This window comes from Dermacentor albipictus, chromosome 5, assembly GCF_038994185.2.
Source record: "Dermacentor albipictus isolate Rhodes 1998 colony chromosome 5, USDA_Dalb.pri_finalv2, whole genome shotgun sequence".
NCBI classification, from domain to species: Eukaryota; Metazoa; Arthropoda; class Arachnida; order Ixodida; family Ixodidae; genus Dermacentor; species Dermacentor albipictus.
In genome coordinates, this window is record NC_091825.1 from 12,924,627 (window position 1) to 12,944,007 (window position 19,381).

General features: G+C 47.7%; 1 protein-coding gene and 1 pseudogene across 5 annotated transcripts in view; both read right to left on the bottom strand.

Moving 5' to 3' along the window:
- LOC135918035 (solute carrier family 41 member 1-like) overlaps positions 1-19,381 on the bottom strand; it is a 640,016-nt gene that overhangs the window by 39,633 nt on the left and 581,002 nt on the right. The window lies entirely within an intron of this gene.
- LOC135918031 (uncharacterized) lies at positions 17,252-18,127 on the bottom strand (annotated as a pseudogene).

The following is a 19,381-nucleotide window of genomic DNA, read 5'->3' on the forward strand; positions in this document are numbered from 1 at the left end:
AAAAATAACCATATGTTTCCAATATTTATTTTATTAACCACTCCTTACGTAATACCCCTCCAATGGGGTTTTAAGGTAATAAAGTGAAGTGTTTTGCGTTAGCATCTCTCGCAAATTTTAAGGCTAAACGTGTATGGTCGCTACCCAGGCTATCTTCTCAGTATTGATCTAACATAATTTGGTCTATGAGCAAAACGCGAACGAGGTGAATGCAGGAGCCAACGTTTCGACAAGTGGACTTGTCTCCTTCAAGCCGACGTACGCTTACGTCGTCGCAAGCGTACGTCGCCTTGAAGAAGACAAGTCCACTTGTCTAAACGTTGGCTCCTGCATTCCCCTTGTTCACGTTTTGCTCCCCGTCTTGAATTTCCATCTCCCGCATTCCTCGTGTTTTCCCATAATTTGGTCTAGTCGTTCGTAGACCGTTCCTGAGACTAAGGCGTAATTGATACATGACTGCCTATTTCCGCACTGTCACGTTATCTGTCCACGACACTGATTCTCTCTGTTAGCTACTATAAGGTTCTGTTCATCTCACAGATTCAGCCCCAGAGAACCGTTGTAATCAGTATATCCTTCTAAATCATCCATGTGCGCGTTCATATCTCCAACTAATATCACCTGCTCTATTTTCTTCAACTCATTAATATTGCTTCTAACGTAATCAATCAATTCCCTATTTTAGAGCGCAGCTTTGGGCGCCCATTCCTGCGCTGAGCGTCCAAGTGTCTCAGCGCTATTCCAGTCCCCGAAAGGCGAGTGCTAGTTTTGGTTTCAAAGAACATGCGCGCTCCAAGTGGTTGCCGGACATCCTAACTCATTTTTTATTTCTCTTTTGGTGAATCGGGCGAAGCGCGGGAAGTGATTGTCTTCGCGCGTCCGTCGAGCTTGCCTCCGTTCACCCTTGCCCCTCGCTCAGCGATATCAAAAGCGCTTGGTCATCTGCTTCGGTCATCGTCCCAAGTATGAAGATGGAAAAGATTCGACAGAGAAGCCTGATCGGGCGTGCAATGGACGGAAGACACAGGAAAGCAGGTCGACCAAGCATTAGACGAAGATGGCTAAATCGAGGCATCACATTTGTTGCGCGGCTCCGTGGTGCTTTAACACCGGAAATTCCAGTTCAACAGTTTTTCAGGTTTCCTAACCACAGGAGGTAAGTACAAGTACTTCTCTTCTATGCAAGCCTGAGTGGACTAACATGGGAGCGGTGTCTCTCGGCCCATTCATTATGACGGCAGGCCACCTGCTGTCGGTGAAATACTTGTACTGCAGGGCTCGAGTGTGTGTTTGTTGGGTTATACATTTCGTGCACTTTTTGTCTACACATACATCCAAGGCTAAAAAAAAAGACACAGCCGTTATGTTTTATGAAATTTTAAGAGCAATGACGGCAAAAGTATGCACGCACGTAATTTATTGTTGCGTTTTCATCCACCACTACTCAGATGTCGTACTGAAGAAGGTTGAAACTCTCTATTTTATCGGAATTTTCGATCCTACATTGTACCATACGCTCAGTTACATTGCTTAGGCTCAGCTTCATTGTGCGAATGTTTTTGAGCGCCTTTAATATAGACGAGGCGCTATGTTATTTGTTGTGTCAGCAAAATGTCGGTAATAACACCAGTAATACAAGTATAGAGTATTTAATTCTAATTAAGTACGAACTGGTAATCCCCCTTGTGATGAAGAGTGCTATTAAGTTTTTCATGAATAGTTAGTTGCTCGCGTTGCTGCTGTGCCGAATAGTGTCCTAATACTCGCCGTGCTTTTCTGTATATATGAATATAACGTAAAGTATGTGAGCGCTATAGAAGTATGCTCCCTCATTTGGCATGTACTTCAAACATTGAGAGCAATTATAGGCTACTTGTTGTTCATGCAGATGTATGTAACCAGTTTAAAATTACGTAGGTCCTTACTTCTCATACTGTCAGTGAAATACAGGTATTGTACTCTACCTTCTTTCAGGGATCCACAAAATGTGTCGCCGCCATAACATACGTGATAGAAAAGTTCCATGTGACCATCCCGCGATGGTTAGTTTTCGCTTTGGTTTGGATCTTCTGGAAACTATGTTCGCTTATCATGTACAAATTTCAGTTGTGAATGAAAATTGCTTCTGTAGATTGACACTTTCGCAATGCGTGTAGGTCAGTCTTCTTGCAGTATAGAATGTGTAAATAAAAACAGAAACGTTCAACTTTTAGTTGTTTTGAGTTTTAGCTGGCTGAGAAATCGGCCAGCCTTAGTCGATCCACTTCACAACACAGCAACAAAATTAACGATTGATGGTGCCTGAAGTTATTTTCTTGATACTACCCACCACTATACTTATGGACTGGTTTAACTGTAGCCCTAAACTTAAGCACAAGTTAGGAATTTGAAAGCGACAACTTTCACTAAATGATAAAGTGTAATATTTCCGCCAGCATTGCAAGAAAAAAAAAAGACGACCGCCACATCACAACTGCGTTTCAAAGAGCCACCACACTGCAAGCGTCAAGCAAAGCACCGCAAGGCAACCCTGGGCCGGTGCTGACAGACCGGCTGCTCGTGCGCGAGAATCGGACTGGCCCGTGACAGGAGGCGACAAAGAGGAGAACGACGGTTGAAGAAGCGAGGCTCGAGGGACGTTTTGGTTGAGTGCACAGTCGGTTTTTGTTGACGAGCACAGGTTCGCCCAGAATAAATCAGTCTTCATAGAAACGACTGTCGCAAGTGTTGGTTACATGTTTGGTGGAGGTGCTGGTTATGATTCCAAGCCCCACACACGCCAGGGAAGGTAGACCGGATCCCCGAAGCTTGGAGCCAACGCAATTAACGCCTGTCTACCAACGCACGACCCGCCGCATACGAGGTGAGGCGCCCGAATTTGCTCCTCTCGCCGATTCACCAAGGGCAGCGGCGGCAATCAGCCTAGGTACCAGTGCGATGGCTACTCAAATAACCCCTCCTCACGTTGTCGTTGACTCACCCCGGACACCAAAATCCTTTCACGGAGACACATTCGAGGATGCCGAGGACTGGCTCGAAAACTTCGAGCGAGTCGCCAGACGTAACGGTTTGGACGAAACACAGAAACTCCGGTGTGTGTACTCCACGCTGAAGAAATGTGCATGCACGTGGTTTCGAAACCACGAAGCGTCGTTATCATCGTGGAACGACTTCCGACGAGAGCTGCTTGCTACGTACCCGAGCACGGACCGCAGAGACAGGGCAGAAGCCGCTTTTCAGGCGAGGCACCAGCGAAACAACGAAAGTGTGACCATGTACATTGAAGACATGACCCACCTCTTCCGCCGAGCTGACCCAGACATGGCTGAGGACAAGAAATTTCGGCACCTAATGCGCGGTGTGAAACAGGAGCTGTTTGCCGGCCTCGTTCGTAATCCGCCCCGCACTGTAGCCGAATTTCGATCAGAGGCGACGACGATGGAGAAGACGCTGCAGCAGCGTGCGAGGCAGTACAACAGAGATGTAAGCGTGGCATCATTTGGCGTTGGGTCAGGAGCTCTCCCCAAGAACATGGACATCCTACGCGAAATGATGAGGTCCGTCGTAAGGGAAGAGTTGCAGACACTGCAGCTGGCTCAAAGCCCTCCTACGGTGTCCTCACTTGCTGATGTCATACGCGAAGAAGCCCGGCAAGTAATTTGTGAGCCAGAGCGCCAGGAACGGCCCCGCGCACAACCAGGGCGTCAGCTGCGGATATCGTACGCCCAAGTTTTACGTCAGGACCTACGACGCACCGACTTTGGACGAACGGCCGCAATACCCCAGGTACTTCCTCGCAATGTACCGCCCATGGCAGAAGGAAGACCACGCAAAAGCGATGTATGGCGCGCTGCAGACCGGCGTCCCCTCTGCAACCACTGTGGAGAGGCTAGTCACCTGTACCGGGAATGCCAGCACCGCCGAGTAGGACTGCGTGAATGCGCCTTGCCCTCAAAACGGTGAGCGCCCTGATGAAATTGAAGCATTTTTGTATACGCGCCATACTATTCGGAACCCCCAGCAACATCAACCTCGATCGGCAGCGCCCATGCGTCATAGGTCACCCAGTCCGCGTCCCTCTTCCATTTCACCGAGGCGTCGCTCACAAAGTCCGCGACGGGAAAACTAGAGCCAGCGACCTGTGGAGGCAAGGCTGCTGACGCCCGGAACACCGAAGGCCCTCCATAGCCAATACGACCAGACGACGGCAGTGACGAAACGACGAACAAGTGCAGTGATGATGCCATTACTTCTGAGTTGCGCGTCATCATCGACGACTTTGAAGTGACTGCGTTGATAGACACTGGTGCGGACAACTCAATTAGCAGTGTACTCGCCAGAAAATTTAAAAAAGGTATTGAGCCATTGGATCGGATCTCCAATACGTACCGTTGGGAGACACTTAGTCGACTCCATAGGAATGTGCACAGCGTGAATCGGAATTAGAGGCTTTACATACGTCAGTAGCTTTATTGTTATCTCTGAGTGTTCCCTTGAGCTGATACTGGGCTTGGGCTTTTTGCAAACCAATTGCGCAATTATCGACTTGCAACAATCACGCGTGTTGTTTTCTACAGAAAATGCTGTTACCATTTCTGATACAGAACAGCCACATATTTCCTCTCTCCATATTGTGGATGAACACGTGACGGTGCCGGCATGGTGCAGTGTGACTTTCGTTGTAAGGAGCGACGTATTTCATGACTATGATGGACTTGCAGACAGAAATATCGGGCTGCTGCTGGAAAAGCAAATATGCGTGGCAAGAGGTCTAGTTCACCTGCATAAGGGATGTGCGGATGTCCTGTCGACTAACTTTGGCAATGAGGCACAACGCGTGGCAAAGGGAACAACCATAGCGTCTCTACATGACTATACACAACTAGCGGATGTGTGAACCCTCGATGCAGCATCACCAGCTTCTCTCACTGTAGACAGTGTCCTTACCTCCATCGGCATTGACCGAGAGCTGTCATCACCACAAAGGGATAAGATTGTGAGCTTGGTCACAAAGTTTGCCGAATGCTTTTCTCATTCATCGAAAGCCCGTCGTACTCCCGTCGCAAAACACCGCATTGTGGTTGAGGAACATGCAAGACCAGTGCGCCAACACCCCTACCGAGTAGCTCCAAAAGAAAGAGAAGCGAGAAGTAGTCAAGTGCGGGAATTGCTCAAGAACGATGTAATACAGCCATCCAATAGCCCCGGGACATCCTGGTCAAAAAGAAGGATAACACCCTAAGATTTCGTGTTGATTGCAGGAAACTAAACCTCGTCACGAAGCGAGAGGTTTATCCACTCCCACGCATTGATGAAACTTTGGAAAAACTACGCAATTCTTACTTCTTCTCTTCTTTGAATCTCTAAAGCGGATACTGGCAGATAGAAGCGGATGAGCGAGATTGCGAAAAAAAAAACGGCATTTGTGACACCGGATGGTCTATACGAGTTTAAGGCGCTTCAATTTGGTGTGTGCTCTGTGCCTGCCATCTTCCAGCGAATGATGGACACTGTTCTCTCCGGGCTGAAATAGCAGTCGTGCCTCGTCTACCTTGACGATGTGGTGGTCTTCTCCACTACATTCGAGCAGCACGTGCAGCGGCTGAGAGTAGTTCTGGATGCTATTCTTTCGGCGGGATTGACCATGAAACCAGAAAAATGCCACTTCGGCTTTCGCAAGCTCCGCTTTCTCGGACACATTATCAGTGCTGAAGGCCTGCGCCACGATCCTGAGAAGACCACTGAAGTAGAAATGTTCCCGAAGCCACGAGACAAAAAAGCCATTAGACGTTTCCTGGACTGTGTGCCTACTGTAGGCGTTTCGTAGAAAACTTTTCTAAAATTGCCGAACCACTCACGCGACTGAAAAATGTACCATTTGTGTGGGAGAAAGAACAAGAAGACGCCTTCTCTGAGCTACGATGGCCTATACTTGCCCATTTTCATGAAAATGCTGAAACGGACATCCACACCGACGCGAGTAACGTTGGTCTCGGTGCCATACATATTCATTGGCAGAATGGAGAAGAAAAAGTTATCGCATACGCAAGCCGTGCCTTATCAAAAGCTGAGACAAATTACTCAGCTACAAAAAAGGAATGCCTGGTGGTTATATGGGCCATCAGTAAGTTCCGTGCATCATAGTTCGAGACCGTTTCGAGCCATCAGCGACAATCATTCATAGTGCTGGCTGGCGAGCCTCCAGGACCCTTCTGGAAGACTCGCTAGATGGAGTTTGCGTCTACAGGAGTGTGACATCATGGTCGTTTACAAGTCCGGTCTCAAGCACAATGATGCTGATTGCTTATCACGCGCATCAATCGAAGCTACGTCGCCTGAATATGAGCAAGATTTCCCATTTATTGGGGCTGTGAATACGACGAAAATGGCTCATCATCAGCGTACTGATCCGAAATTACTCCTGCTCATCGAGTACCTGGAGGGTCGACAAGTGAAAGTGCCTCCGGGTTTCGTCCGCGGATTGTGTTCGTATGTCCTCCAGACCAACGTCCTCTACAAACGAAACTTCGAGCACATTGGTGAGACGTTTCTACTTCTCGTACCATCATCGCTGCGAGCTGAGATCTTAGAAGCTTGCCATGATGATCCTGCAGCTGGCCACTTAGGCGTTAGGAGGACTCTTGTGAGAATCCGCCAGAAATATTACTGGCCGAAGTTGATGAATTCAGTGCATCACTATGTCAAATCTTGCCGAGATTGTCAAAGATGCAAAACACCGCCACTCAAACCAGCAGGATTCCTGCAACCGATAAAGCCACCAGCAGCACCATTTGAACAAATAGGAGTGGATTTTCTTGGACCATTTCCCGTTTCAACCTCAGGAAAGCGGTGGATTGTGGTAGCAACCACAATCTGACTCGGTATGCTGAGACATCTTCTCTTACAAAAGGAACCGCCATTGAAGTGGCTCAGTTTTTTGTCACACACATAGTGTTACTACATGGCGCACCTAAGGTACTCATAACAGACAAAGGAACAGCTCTAGTGGCCCGTTTGATGCAGTCTGTTATGAAACTAACACATATTGCTCGTAGAAAAACCACAGCGTACCATCCGCAAACAAACGGCCTGACTGAACGGCTCAATAGAACGCTCGCTGACATGATGTCAATGTACGTGGACATGGAGCATCGGACATGGGACAGCATTCTGCCATATGCTACCTTTTCGTGTATTACTGCAGTGCAAGAGACGACAAAGAGACTACGACCTGGTGCAGATGAAATTACCCAATGGATTATTGAGTTCTTATCTGGTCGCTCTCAATCAGTAACCATTAATAACAACCAATCTACTTTCTGCCGCGTTAGGTCAGGGGCGCCTCAAGGACCAGTGTTAGGCCCCTTATTATTCCTAATACAGTGAAAGCTCGTTAATTCGAACTTCAATAATTCGAATTTATGGATAATTCGAACTGTACAATTTGGTCCGGCCAAGCTCCATAGAAGTCTATGTATAAAAAAGTCCGTTAATTCGAACGCGAGAAGGTTCCCTCACGGATAATTCGAACTACGCTCGCCTGGCACACGGCCAGAGAAGCGCGCCTACTGCCTACAAACAAGGCTGTATTGCCTCCGAAACGGAGAGAACGGCGAGAGAAGGCAAAATCGGACAAAAATCTAACCGACGCGGGGTCAGCCAGAAGGCAGCGGCGGCTGCCGCCTCTCCGTTCTACGTAACCTCGGAGACTTCTTGCCCGTTGCGAATCTCGGAGGCTTTGCAAATCTTGCACAGCTGCTAATGTTGTGCGGAGATGGCACGGCAAGCTCCAAAACACAGCGAATCAAGTACGTAGCAGCTGCGCTTGCAATCAAGAACCAACGAATCAGGGCCTTCGCCACCTTCACATGTTCAGCGTCTTTGTCTCGGCAGTCTTCATCGGTTGTGCACCTCTGTTTTCAGCTTAGGAGGTATCGGCCGTCGCGATTCATTGTGATGGTGTTAAGCCTCGGCTAACGTTCGTTTTGGTGGACATCGGTGGTGTGGCATAGTCGGACCCAGAGCTTCGACTTGAAGATGGCGTGTGCCCGCGGCACACGCCATCACTTTCTGACACGCCAAATTTCTGACATGCCCTACTGCTTCCAAATCGCAGTGTACTGTTGCCCTCCTTCACTTTCGTTAGTTCGAACTTTCGTTAATTCGAACTGAAGCGGCTTCCCCTTGCGGTTCGAATTAACGAGCTTTTACTGTATATATTAATGATATAGCTATGAATATAACTTCAACAATACTGCTTTTTGCCGATGATCGTGTAATGTATAGACAGATAACCACCCCTGACGATGTTGCCATATTACAAAAAGATTTAACCACATTAGCTAAGTGGTCTCGCGTATGGAAGATGGGAATTATTGCAGCTAGAACTAAGGTCATGACATTTCCTTGCAAGTTAAGCTTTCGTCCAACGTACACACTCTACGCAACTGCATACTCAAACGAACCTCTTCTTTTAAATATCTCGGCGTTATTCTTACATCTGGTCTAAGCTGGGCCATGAATGTTCAGCATATTATTAACAAGGCACTAAACAAACTTGGCTTTTTAAAGCGCCATCTGTAGCTCGCAAACAGTGACACAAGGCTTCGTGCATACATTTCCCTTATCATAGCAACCCTCGATTACGCCTCCATTATTTGGAGCCCTCACACAGCTAACCTTTCTGATTGCATTGAGTCCATTCAAAATAAGGCTGCCCGCTTTATTTTGCACTCCTACTCCCCATAACAAAGTGTGTCTGCGTTAAAGCAGACCCTTAGTCTTCCGGATCTTGGCACACGACGGAAATATTTTCGTCTTTCTTTCACTACCTTTACTATTGCACTTCATCTTTTTATCTGCTCCCATCTTTCCCGCCTATTATCTGTCCAACCGCAATGACCATGTATGCAAAGTGTCTCCCATATTTGCTAGGACCAAAAAAATTCCGAAATTCCCTTATGGTGTTATCAGTGAAAGAATGGAACGCCCTACCCCAAGATATTGTAACCATCACTGACTCATCTGCCTTGGGATCTGCACTGCGCACATATTTAAATGTATAAAATGTTCAGCTGCCACTTCTTGCCTCGCCTGTTTTATATTTACATAAATTTTTTAATGTGTGTTTTTCCAACGCCCACCTGCCGCGTGTGCCTTGTTGAAGTGTGCCATATATATCAAATGTGAATTATGCCATGTACTTTCACCCTAATTACTTTTCGTTTTCTTTCTTTTTTTCTTTACAAACTGTATATTTTACCGAAATCTGTGCTTGATTGTTGTCTTCAGTTGTCTTTATTGTGTTGACATATCATGTGTGAATTGTATCCCCGCCTAAGTAATGCATTTTGGGGCCTTTAGGGCATTCAAGATAAATAAATTGTAGTGAAGAGGGATGCTCGGCGCTGCAGACATCTCGCCAGTCGTCCGGGAGGCGCGAGCTCGAGATTACCTATGCTGCTCTGGTTAAGACACGCTGCCTGCTGCTCTCTTGGTCCGTATTCATATTAGATTCTGGTGGAGGCGCTGCGGTTTTCCGCCAACCTGGAATTACGCACCCGAACTCTGCTATCCGTCATGCCAGACGACCCCAGCCCGACATCCCCACCGGTTACTGCGCCGGTGCCCAGCGTCAGCGGGATCCTGATATCTTCAGCGGCATCGATGAGAAAGACGTTGAAGATTGGCTGCAATCGTATGAACGCGCCAGCACAACGACAAATCGCAGCCCTCCGCCATCTCGTCAGCCAGGGCTGCGATTTGGAGTTGCAATGGGTTCCAGCGCACATCGGCCTGCAAGGGAACGAAGCCGCCGACGCTCTCGCAAAGGAGGCTCACTCCCTGCGCTTCCTCCTCGCCACCTCGGTCAGCGGCTTCGGCGTGGCCAAAACAACCATTCTGCGAACGCTCCGTGCGCAGCACCCGGACCACCGCGTCGCCGCAGGTACGTCACTTCGACTCCTGCCCCACGTGGGCTTCTCCCGGGCGGACCGCTCTTTCCTGCTTCGCCTGCGCGTCGGCTGCTACAACACGGCTGCTAGAACACACAGGCTGCAGGGAATTGGCGACCCCGCGTGCAGCAACTGCGCCGATTTGGAGATGCTCGACCACTTGCTACTTCACTGCCCTGCCTTCGATGTGGAGCGCACAGACTTGTGTACAGTCTATCGGCGACTGGGACAGACTTGCGATACGGCGACCGCGCTGCTATTCCCTGCAGTCCACTCGTCCATCGTGAAGTGAAGCACGCTCTTTCGGCACTGCTAGACTACTGCAATGCGACGCACTTGAGAGCGCGGCTCTGAGCCCCACTCTCACATTTTTCCCCCCTTGCCACGTTCGTCCTGTCTTTCTCTCCTTCATCTTTTTCTTTCCATTTCCCCCTTCCCCGTGCAGTGCTGTTTAGATGTCCTCCTGTGAGAGACATTTACGGCGCTGCACTCATCTCTTCCGTTTCCTTTACTAAAATCACTTCACACACACAGAAGAAGCGAACGCTGGCAGCGCGCTGACGTGGCCTGGTTCTTGAGCTCCCGAACAATGGTTCTGGTCAAGTAGCTGGCGGTTTTCTTTTAATCTGTGTCTTTTACGTATTTGTTTTTGACCTTTTGTTTCAATATCTGTTAACCTTCCAGAGTAATTTCCTGTTTCTGTGCAATGTCACTGTCAGCGCCAGCCCAGGAGGCTTCCTCCTGGTCGGCTTCTGTTCCTAACTCTGATTTGCCGGTGGAGCTTTTCTTACGCAGTGGGACGAGCAGCGTACCTGTGGCTTTGATTCCGAGTGACGGCGGAGTGATTCGCATGAAAAATCCCAAAGCAATTTAAACCGAACTCCGGATGGCCTCGGCCAATTTTCAACAAATCACCGAGGTTCAACAGTTCGACCGAGGGGGGATTCTTTGCTGCTCGTCAGACCAGGCTTGTGTACAAGATTTACTGAAGTGCGATGTTTTCGCGACACATCCGGTGAGCAGTTTCATTCCTCATCAGCTTGCATGTACCAAAGGCCTAGTCTGCGGTGTCGACGTAAGTCTATGTCCGGCAGAAATTTGGGAAATATTTTCAGCGGCAGGCATGATTTCTGTGTATCGTTGCAGCCGTGTCGTTAATGAGCGCATGCCCACTGAAACAGTCATCGCTACTTTCGCTGGAATGAACCGCCCATCGGAAATCAAAGCATGGCCACTGATATACCGAGTTGAGCCTCTATCACATCGTGTCCTTCAGTGTCTAAACTGCTGGCGGTTCGGGCACTCCATGAAAGGCTGCAGATCCAACACACGATGCCAAATTTGTGGAGAAGGCCATCACTCAAATGACTGTTCTTCCCGAAATGAGTCCTGCTGCCTTTGCAGTGGTCCCACCCCGCAGATGAGCCTACTTGCCCTGCAAGGTCGAAAGAAGTTCAAATACTTAAAATAATTGATAGACGTCGATGCTCTCATCGTGAGGCCATTGGAGAAATTCAGAGCAGGACTCAGGGGTATGCTGGTATAACGGCCCGTCAAACAATGTGTATGGAAAACTCAATCTCTGAGGCTGTGGCAGCTTCCGTAGAAAAGGCGCTGAAGAAAGCAAGGGAGCGCATCACGGCAACTCTCACCAACTCCCTTGTTAAGGTGCTGTCCTCACAACTAGCTCCGTTGCTTCAACTAACTAATAAAGCCAATATTGAGGATCCGGTGTGGGATCTACCGCGGAGTCCACCAATTGAAATATCGACCGCGCATACATTCACAAATAAGGAGTCATCAAAGCCATCATCTTCTGAGAAAATCGACCAAATCTGCCTTTCCGACACAGATGGAATGGAAAATCAAAATGTTGATTTGGGCCCCCGATCTCTTAAACGAACAAGGTCACCGACATAGAAAAAACCTAGCTCTCCCACCAACTCCAAAGCAAAAAAGTACGTTAGAGAGATTCCTACTAAGAAAGACTTCTTAAAAGAGATCCAAAAACAAGAAAGGGGCTGACAGATGGAATAGCACACTGTGGTATAAAGTTTGTAAACAGGGATAAGGTGCCTCAGACAGGCTGGCTAACGTTTTGATAGAAGGACCTATCTTCGTCAAAGGCGGCCTCGTCATCCTCGGCGTGTTAGTTTTAAAGGGTTAGTGCAGTGACGTCACGTGCGGGTGTTGTCGCTGGCGGCTGGTTTTAAAGAGAGAGATTACCAGAGGAACCAAGCGCTGTCGTCCGACGTCTGTGAGCTTCTTTCTCAAGACGAGGGGACAAGAGCATCAGAGTGGGCACGCGGGGAAAAAAGAAAAGAAATAGAAGCAGAAAAAAAGAAAAAAGGAAAAAAAGGGGGGTGGGGGAAGCCAGGGCGGCACCAAGACAGACAAAAAAAGGGGGGAGAGTGAAAGAAAAAGAAAGAGAAAAATGAAATTTTTAAGAAACACGGGGGCTTGGGAGTGTGTTGGGGATGCGAAAGGTTAGGAGGTATTCAGGGGGAGTCGTTGGCGGCATGTTTTTGAGGCATTAGAACGGCCGGTCAAGCGGTCAGTGCGCAATTAACACAAAAGACAAAAAAAGAAAAAAACCCAGACACACAAAAAAACATGAGTTGAAAGTGAGTTGAGTAGCATAGTGGCAATACGTCGAGTAATTTTGGAATGGTTAAGATGGCGACGAGGAGTCTGCGGTGCAATGTATGGGGTGACTGAAAGGCAGCGGCATGGTCTTTTTTTGTCTTTTGTGTTACTTGCGCACTGACCGCTTGACCGGCCGTTCTAATGCCTCAAAAACATGCCGCCAACGACTCCCCCTGAATACCTCCTAACCTTTCGCATCCCCAACACGCTCCCAAGCCCCCGTGTTTCTCAAAAATGTCATTTTTCTCTTTCCTTTTAACGCGACAGCGTTAAGGAGCTCGTGTCGCAGAAAAGCCGGTGTCGTCGGCGTCGGTGTCGGCATCGGCGTCAGCGGCGTTGGCCGTGAGCGATAAATCCTAGCATGCACTTCATGAATAGAAAACAACTTCCAAGATGGGCTGGGTGGGAATCGAACCGGGGTCTCCGGAGTGTGAGATGGAGACTCTACCACTCAGCCACGAGTTTTTTTTTCTTTATTACCTTGATTTCAACACCAATCAAATATCAAACGCGTACAAAGTAGGTCACTTGGTGCAGAAAAATAATATTACATCACTTCGAGAGACTACATATTTAAAGGGCACTCAAAGAGGATATCACAGACACCAGAGTGTCAAGCTCCTGAAACCACTCTGGGGGTTCAATCATGTGCTTGAGGGCATCACGCGTGTATGTAAGACTTTCATTTAGGTGTTCCCTCGGAGACCTTTCTTCTACGCGGGCATTCCTGACATCCATACGCGTTTTCCACACGCTGCTCATACACAAACGCATCATCAAGTCAGCCGGCACTCCCCCTGTGTCTGCACACGGTAAGAACCGAATACCGAAAGGACTTAACGGCAGGTCTTTCTTCAGAGTCCGTTTGAGAACATCCCACAAGAAAACTGAGTCATGGCAATCCAAGAAGATGTGGTCAATAGTTTCAGGTTTCTTACATATGATGCAGTTAACAGACCATGGAACAAAGAAGCCCTTGCTTTGCAGCCATGGCTTCACAAGGAGAGTGCCCGAATGCAATTGAAAAAAGAAGGTTTTCGCTGAAGATCTAACCGGCATTTTTCTTACGCGTTTCAGTACATTGCGTTCAGGTCCTAAGTTATACTTCGTACGGTAAACAGGATGCGGCAAGAAAACATCAACCAGATCACTATAAAGTTTCTTACGTGTCACTGAAGTAAAAAATTCATTCGAAAAATGCGCTTTCAATAAAGAAAAGGACATGACAACTTCCCTCAGAAAGCCTATTGGTGTTCGAGTGCGTTCATTTGTTGATGAGACAACCCACTCAGGCAAAGAAGAACTCAGTCTCACTTGAATAACAGTAGGCAGAAATATATCACTTTGGTCCCTTAAGAAAAAGAACCTACTAACAATCTGTTTCAAAAACAAATGTGTTAATCCTAGTCCTCCATTCTTCACCGAATGAAACAAGTTACACCGGCTAGTTCTCTCCCAAGTGGATCCCCATATATATACCGCAAACACTCTGTGAAGTTTCTGCACCGAAATCCTTGCCATGCATAACACTTGTAGTACATAATACACCTTTGTAACTAAAAACAAATTGCAAACACTAGCTTTTGAAAACATCGAAAAATTATGCCCGCCCCACTTTTCTGTCTCATCTTTAACTCTTTTACTTCTTCGATCCAATACGCAGCACTGTCACGATAATGTTGTAATGGCACCCCAAGATACTTTCCAGGGGTAACGCTCCAGTTCATATTGCAAAAATACTCGGGTACCTGTGTCCAGCTGCCGTGCCATAAACCTAGGCACTTAGTCCAGCTGACAACACTTCCAGTTGCAGCGCAAAAAGAAACAACCTCTTTCATAGTGTTATTCACGCTTTCTGTATCACGGCAAAAAATTGCTACGTCATCTGCATAAGCCAGAACTCTAGTCTCAATTCCTGCATAGATAAACCGACGAATAGATTGGCTCCTAATTATTTTCAAACAGAAAGGCTCCAAATACAAGGCAAATAAAAGAGGTGACAAACAGCATCCTTGTTTTACTGATGACTCCACTTTTATACTGGCGCCTAATTTCCTATTAATTACTAACTTTGCAGTGCAATCTTTGTACACCATTCTTACTCCATCTGTTATCACTGCACGGGCTTTAACATGTTCTAAGAGCAAAAATATGACATCATGGACGACTCTGTCAAAAGCCTTTTCAAGGTCAATTTGTATCATAGCGACTCTATCCTCTCTTTCATCGCAGCATTCCAGTATGGTCCTTGCAGTATGTATATTCGAAAAGATCGATCTGCCTTTGATACCACATGTCTGATGGGGGCCCACAAGTTCTTTTATAACGGTCTGCAATCGTCGCACCAGTACTTTAGTGTAAACCTTATAGTCCGTATTCGTCAAGCTTATTGGTCTGTAGGCTTCAACCGCCATAAGTCGTGCAGGATCTTTTGCTTTAGGAATTAAAATACCGTGCGATGTCCGAAAAGAAGGAGGTGCTTCCTTATTCTCGTACATCTCCCTTATCACGCGATGTAATGCTACAGCTAGTTCACTTTTAAAGCGCTTATAGAAAGCCCCTCCCAGACCATCAGGCCCCGGTGATTTGCTGGGACTAAGTTCGTCAATCGCATCCTCAACTTCTGAAAGGCTTATTGGTCGGTCGAGCGCTTCACAGACCTCGTCTGATAAGGTTGGCATTAATGGCAAGAAGTCAGTTCTATACCTTTCGATATCGCATGTCTTTTTCCCCATCAAACTTTCATAATAAGACTCAAAAGCGTGCTCAATCATTCCAACATCACTAGTGACTTCCCCTTGATAAGTTATTTCTGTTATTTCTTTGGAAACCGCGTGTTTCTTCTCGTCACTTATTGCTCGCTTGGTAAGCGTCTCCCCCATCCATAAACTCTCCGCCCTTGCCCTTAATACCGCACCCCTGTACTTTTCTTCATCCATGACTTCAAGTTCAGACTTAACTTCTTTGATTTCTTTCGAAAATAAGCCAGGCGAAGAGCTTTCGGCACTGAGCATGTATTTTAGCCTAAGGTGTAATTCCTTCTCACGCTCTTTTTCTTTGTGATGGACTACGCATGCTCTTTCAATCACGGTTAATTTAACGTCTCTTTTGAAGAGTTCCCATTCTGCAATGAAGAACGCTGATGTAGTTATGCCGAGTAAATTTTCGAGCTTTTCTTGAACTGCCTTTTGAAAAACGTCGTCTTGCAAAAGCTTATCATTTAGCTTCCATAAGTCCCAGCTGAATTTCGATGGTTTTTGTTTCTTTCCTATGGTTGACATAACGAGGCAATGATCGCTGAAACTAACATGTAGCACTTGATAACTTGAAAATAACGGTACAAAGGTTAACGGAGCGTAAATTCTGTCTAGCCTGCCATGACACTGACCTTGATAGTGCGTATACATGGTATGACTTTCGCTTGACAACACATAACCAATGTCTTCGAGCTCTTGTTGCCTTACAATCGAACTTAAAAGCAACGCACTTTTATCACAAACACTAGTCAACTTAGATTTATCTTCTGGAAAGCAAACACAATTAAAATCACCCAGTAATATGACATGTCTTTCACAATTCAAGTACTGCTGAATATCACCAAAAAAGGCTACCCGCTCCCGTGCTACGTTCGGAGCATAAACACATAAAGCCCTCCAAGGCATCTCTGAGAAAGTAAAATCGCAGAGGACCATTCTACCATCCTCGGATGACGTGACGGCTTCAACTATTGCAATACTGCTACGTAAAAGAATAAGGCAGCCTCCAGACCTACCCGCCGCATGACATACACTTACGGTATATCTAGGGCGGAAAACGTTAACCATTTGCTCCGTGCATTCATCAGTTGCAATTTTTGTTTCTTGAATGGCCAATAAGTCAATATTATTTTCAATAAGAATACGGTTAACTTGGCATTGCCTTCTGCGCCCGCTAAGTCCACGCACGTTCAACGTCGCGACACAAAGACCAGTCGAAAAATTAGCAACCATTTACCAGGAGGAAATCAAAACCAATTACCGCACATCGTCCGTCTCACATCTGCTACGATGACTCGATGGTCTAGGGAGGCGGGCCATGGTTTTCTGGACTTCATAGCCCAATGATGACGGCCGATGCACATACTGCCCACAAACCCCAGTCCCCAGACCCCAACAACAATATTTCTGATCCAGGAACGCCTCCGCTAACGCAGAGGTGTCTGGGTTGTAGAACGGCGTTTGGCTGGAACGCCGGGCTTGGGCTTGAACGCCGGTCGGCGTCCCGGGGTAGCCTTCGGAGGAGGCTCGTCATTCCCAGTCTCTTGATCCTTTTCCTCTAGCTCATCCGTCTCTTCATGAAGCCTCTTAGCAGTGGTGGTATTCTGTAGGAGTCCACCTAGTGGACTGTCCATTTCGGCCGCTGCTGATTGGCTGGGGGCGCTCGTCTCCGCCTCGCTCGTACAGCTGCATCCAATCAGCAGCGGCCGAAATGGACAGTCCACTAGGTGGACTCTTACAGAATAACCTTGACGTTGGCATCACGGTGTCGTCAGTGTCATGCTGTTCGCCGGTCGTCACTTCTGGGGATGTGCACGTTTCCTTGGCCTCTTTTACCTCGACCTCTGTTGAATTAGTGGGTTCCACCGTGTCATCCCATGGGTCTTTCCAGCCGTCCTATGGCTTGTCTTCATTAACAGTCGTTGCCTTCTTCAGGGGCGTTAACACCGAGGGCTGGGCCTCTTTCCCTTCGCCTGCGGCTTCCACTGCGTCGACCACGTCCATCAAGTGATCTGTGACATCTTCCTTCAATGACGGGCCTGTCACTGTGGCATAGGTTCGGACGCACTGGGTCTCGTCGTGGCCGAAACGACGACAAAGCCCACAGCGTGGTACATGGCACTCGCGTCGTATGTGCCCGATGCCACGGCATCAGAGGAAGAGGGGAGCTCTGCCAGGGACGTGCACGAGTGCAACATCTTCCGCCACTCGCAGCTGGTGGGGCAAGTCTTCAGCGGTGACGCCTGCCTTCAGCTTAATAGTGACAGTACGGGTGGTTGACCCTTTGTCAACGCATCCTTGTACCCGCCACCTGTCCCTGGTGATCTCAGTCACCTTTCCAAAAGGCGACAAGGCAGTGCGAACGTCGTCGTCAGGTACACCGTGAAGGAGCCAGTAGAGCTTGATACGGACGCCTCTGTCACACGGGTCGACGACCACACAGCGGTGGTCCTTGACATCAAACGCGTCTGCAGCCATAATCCGCTTTTTCCCTTCTTCGTCCTTGAAAGTCACCGCCCACAGATGGTTCATTTGATATGCACCCAGCGCGACCACTTCCGGCATAAGAGACAGCTGTGTAAGAGCGTCTCGAAAATGTTCCACTCTGTAAGGCCTCGCCTTAACGTCACCATGTAAAAAAACCGTATGCAGAACGGACGCACCTGTTGGCAGCGTTGGTAAAATCATTTGGTAGTCCTGACCTGGTTTTTCAGTTGACCTGATACCGCGGCCCAAAAGGGCCGCTGAAGCCGCTCGCGAAGAGCCCGACATTCCGCGTCCGCTCACCTCGGTGGCTGAAGAGGAAGTGACTCAGCCACGAGTTCGATGCTTCAAAGCGGTACAAAAACGCCTCTAGTGAATGCGGTGTTGCCTTAGAAACGAGCTGTTTCTAAGGCTCAGGCGTTCGTCGCTTGCTCAGGCGCACATTTCGTTGCCGCGCCGAACGCGGCGTTGCTCGACGCTCACCGCGTCCGATGCGGGGCGCGTAGTCGCTGCGGCGTAGCCCATTGTCTTACACCCCTTGGCGGGTCGACGGGAACGCTATCGCGTTCCACTCTTGAAGGCGAAGGTTAAGCGTCCTCCAATTTTTCTTTCACTCTCCCCCTTCTTTTGTCTGTCTTGGTGCCGCCCTGGCTTCCCCCACCCCCCTTTTTTTCTTTTTTTCCTTTTTTTCTGCTTCTATTTCTTTTCTTTTCTCCCCACGGGCACACTCTTGTCCTCTCGTCTTGGGAATGAAGCTCACAGACGTCGGACGACAGCGCTTGGTTCCTCTGGTAATCTCTCTCTTTAAAACCAGCCGCCAGCGACAACACCCGCACGTGACGTCACTGCACTAACCCTTTAAAACTAACACGCCGAGGATGACGAGGCCGCCTTAGACGAAGATGGGTCCTCCTATCGAAACGTTGGCCAGCCTGTATGAGGCACCTTATCCCTGTTTACAAACTTTATACCACAGTATTCTTAAAAGAAAGTGTTTTAGACAAAGCAATTTCTGCTGCTCGGATTTCTTCACCATAGGAACTTTAACAGTAATTCAGTAGAGCTGTTGTTCCATACTTTCCGCTGCAAGATTTATTATATGTTATTTTTAAATATTCTCCATACATTATTATTTTACAGAAAACTTGGCTTGTTGCTGGTCAGATTTCATCTAAAAAATTTCCCATGTTTTTTATTGGATCACCTATCCCGAGGCGGTGGTTTAGTTTTGCTTGTCTTATCAAAAATATGTCATAGAGCTACTATAACATACCAGATAATGTCTCCAGACTGTGAAATCTTAGCCATGGATATAATACTCCCTGGCTGCACACCTTTTTCTATAATTAACATGTACTTCCCCACTGGAGTGCAAGATGCCCACTATCTGGATACCTCAATTGCACGCTGTCAGAACATCATACTGGTGGGAGATTTTAATTTTTATCATGTATCATGGGGTTTCCGAACGGACACTTGTGGCAAACGCTTGTGGGATTGGGTCTTAACGAATCAGTTCTCTTGCTTAAATTCGAGAGCACA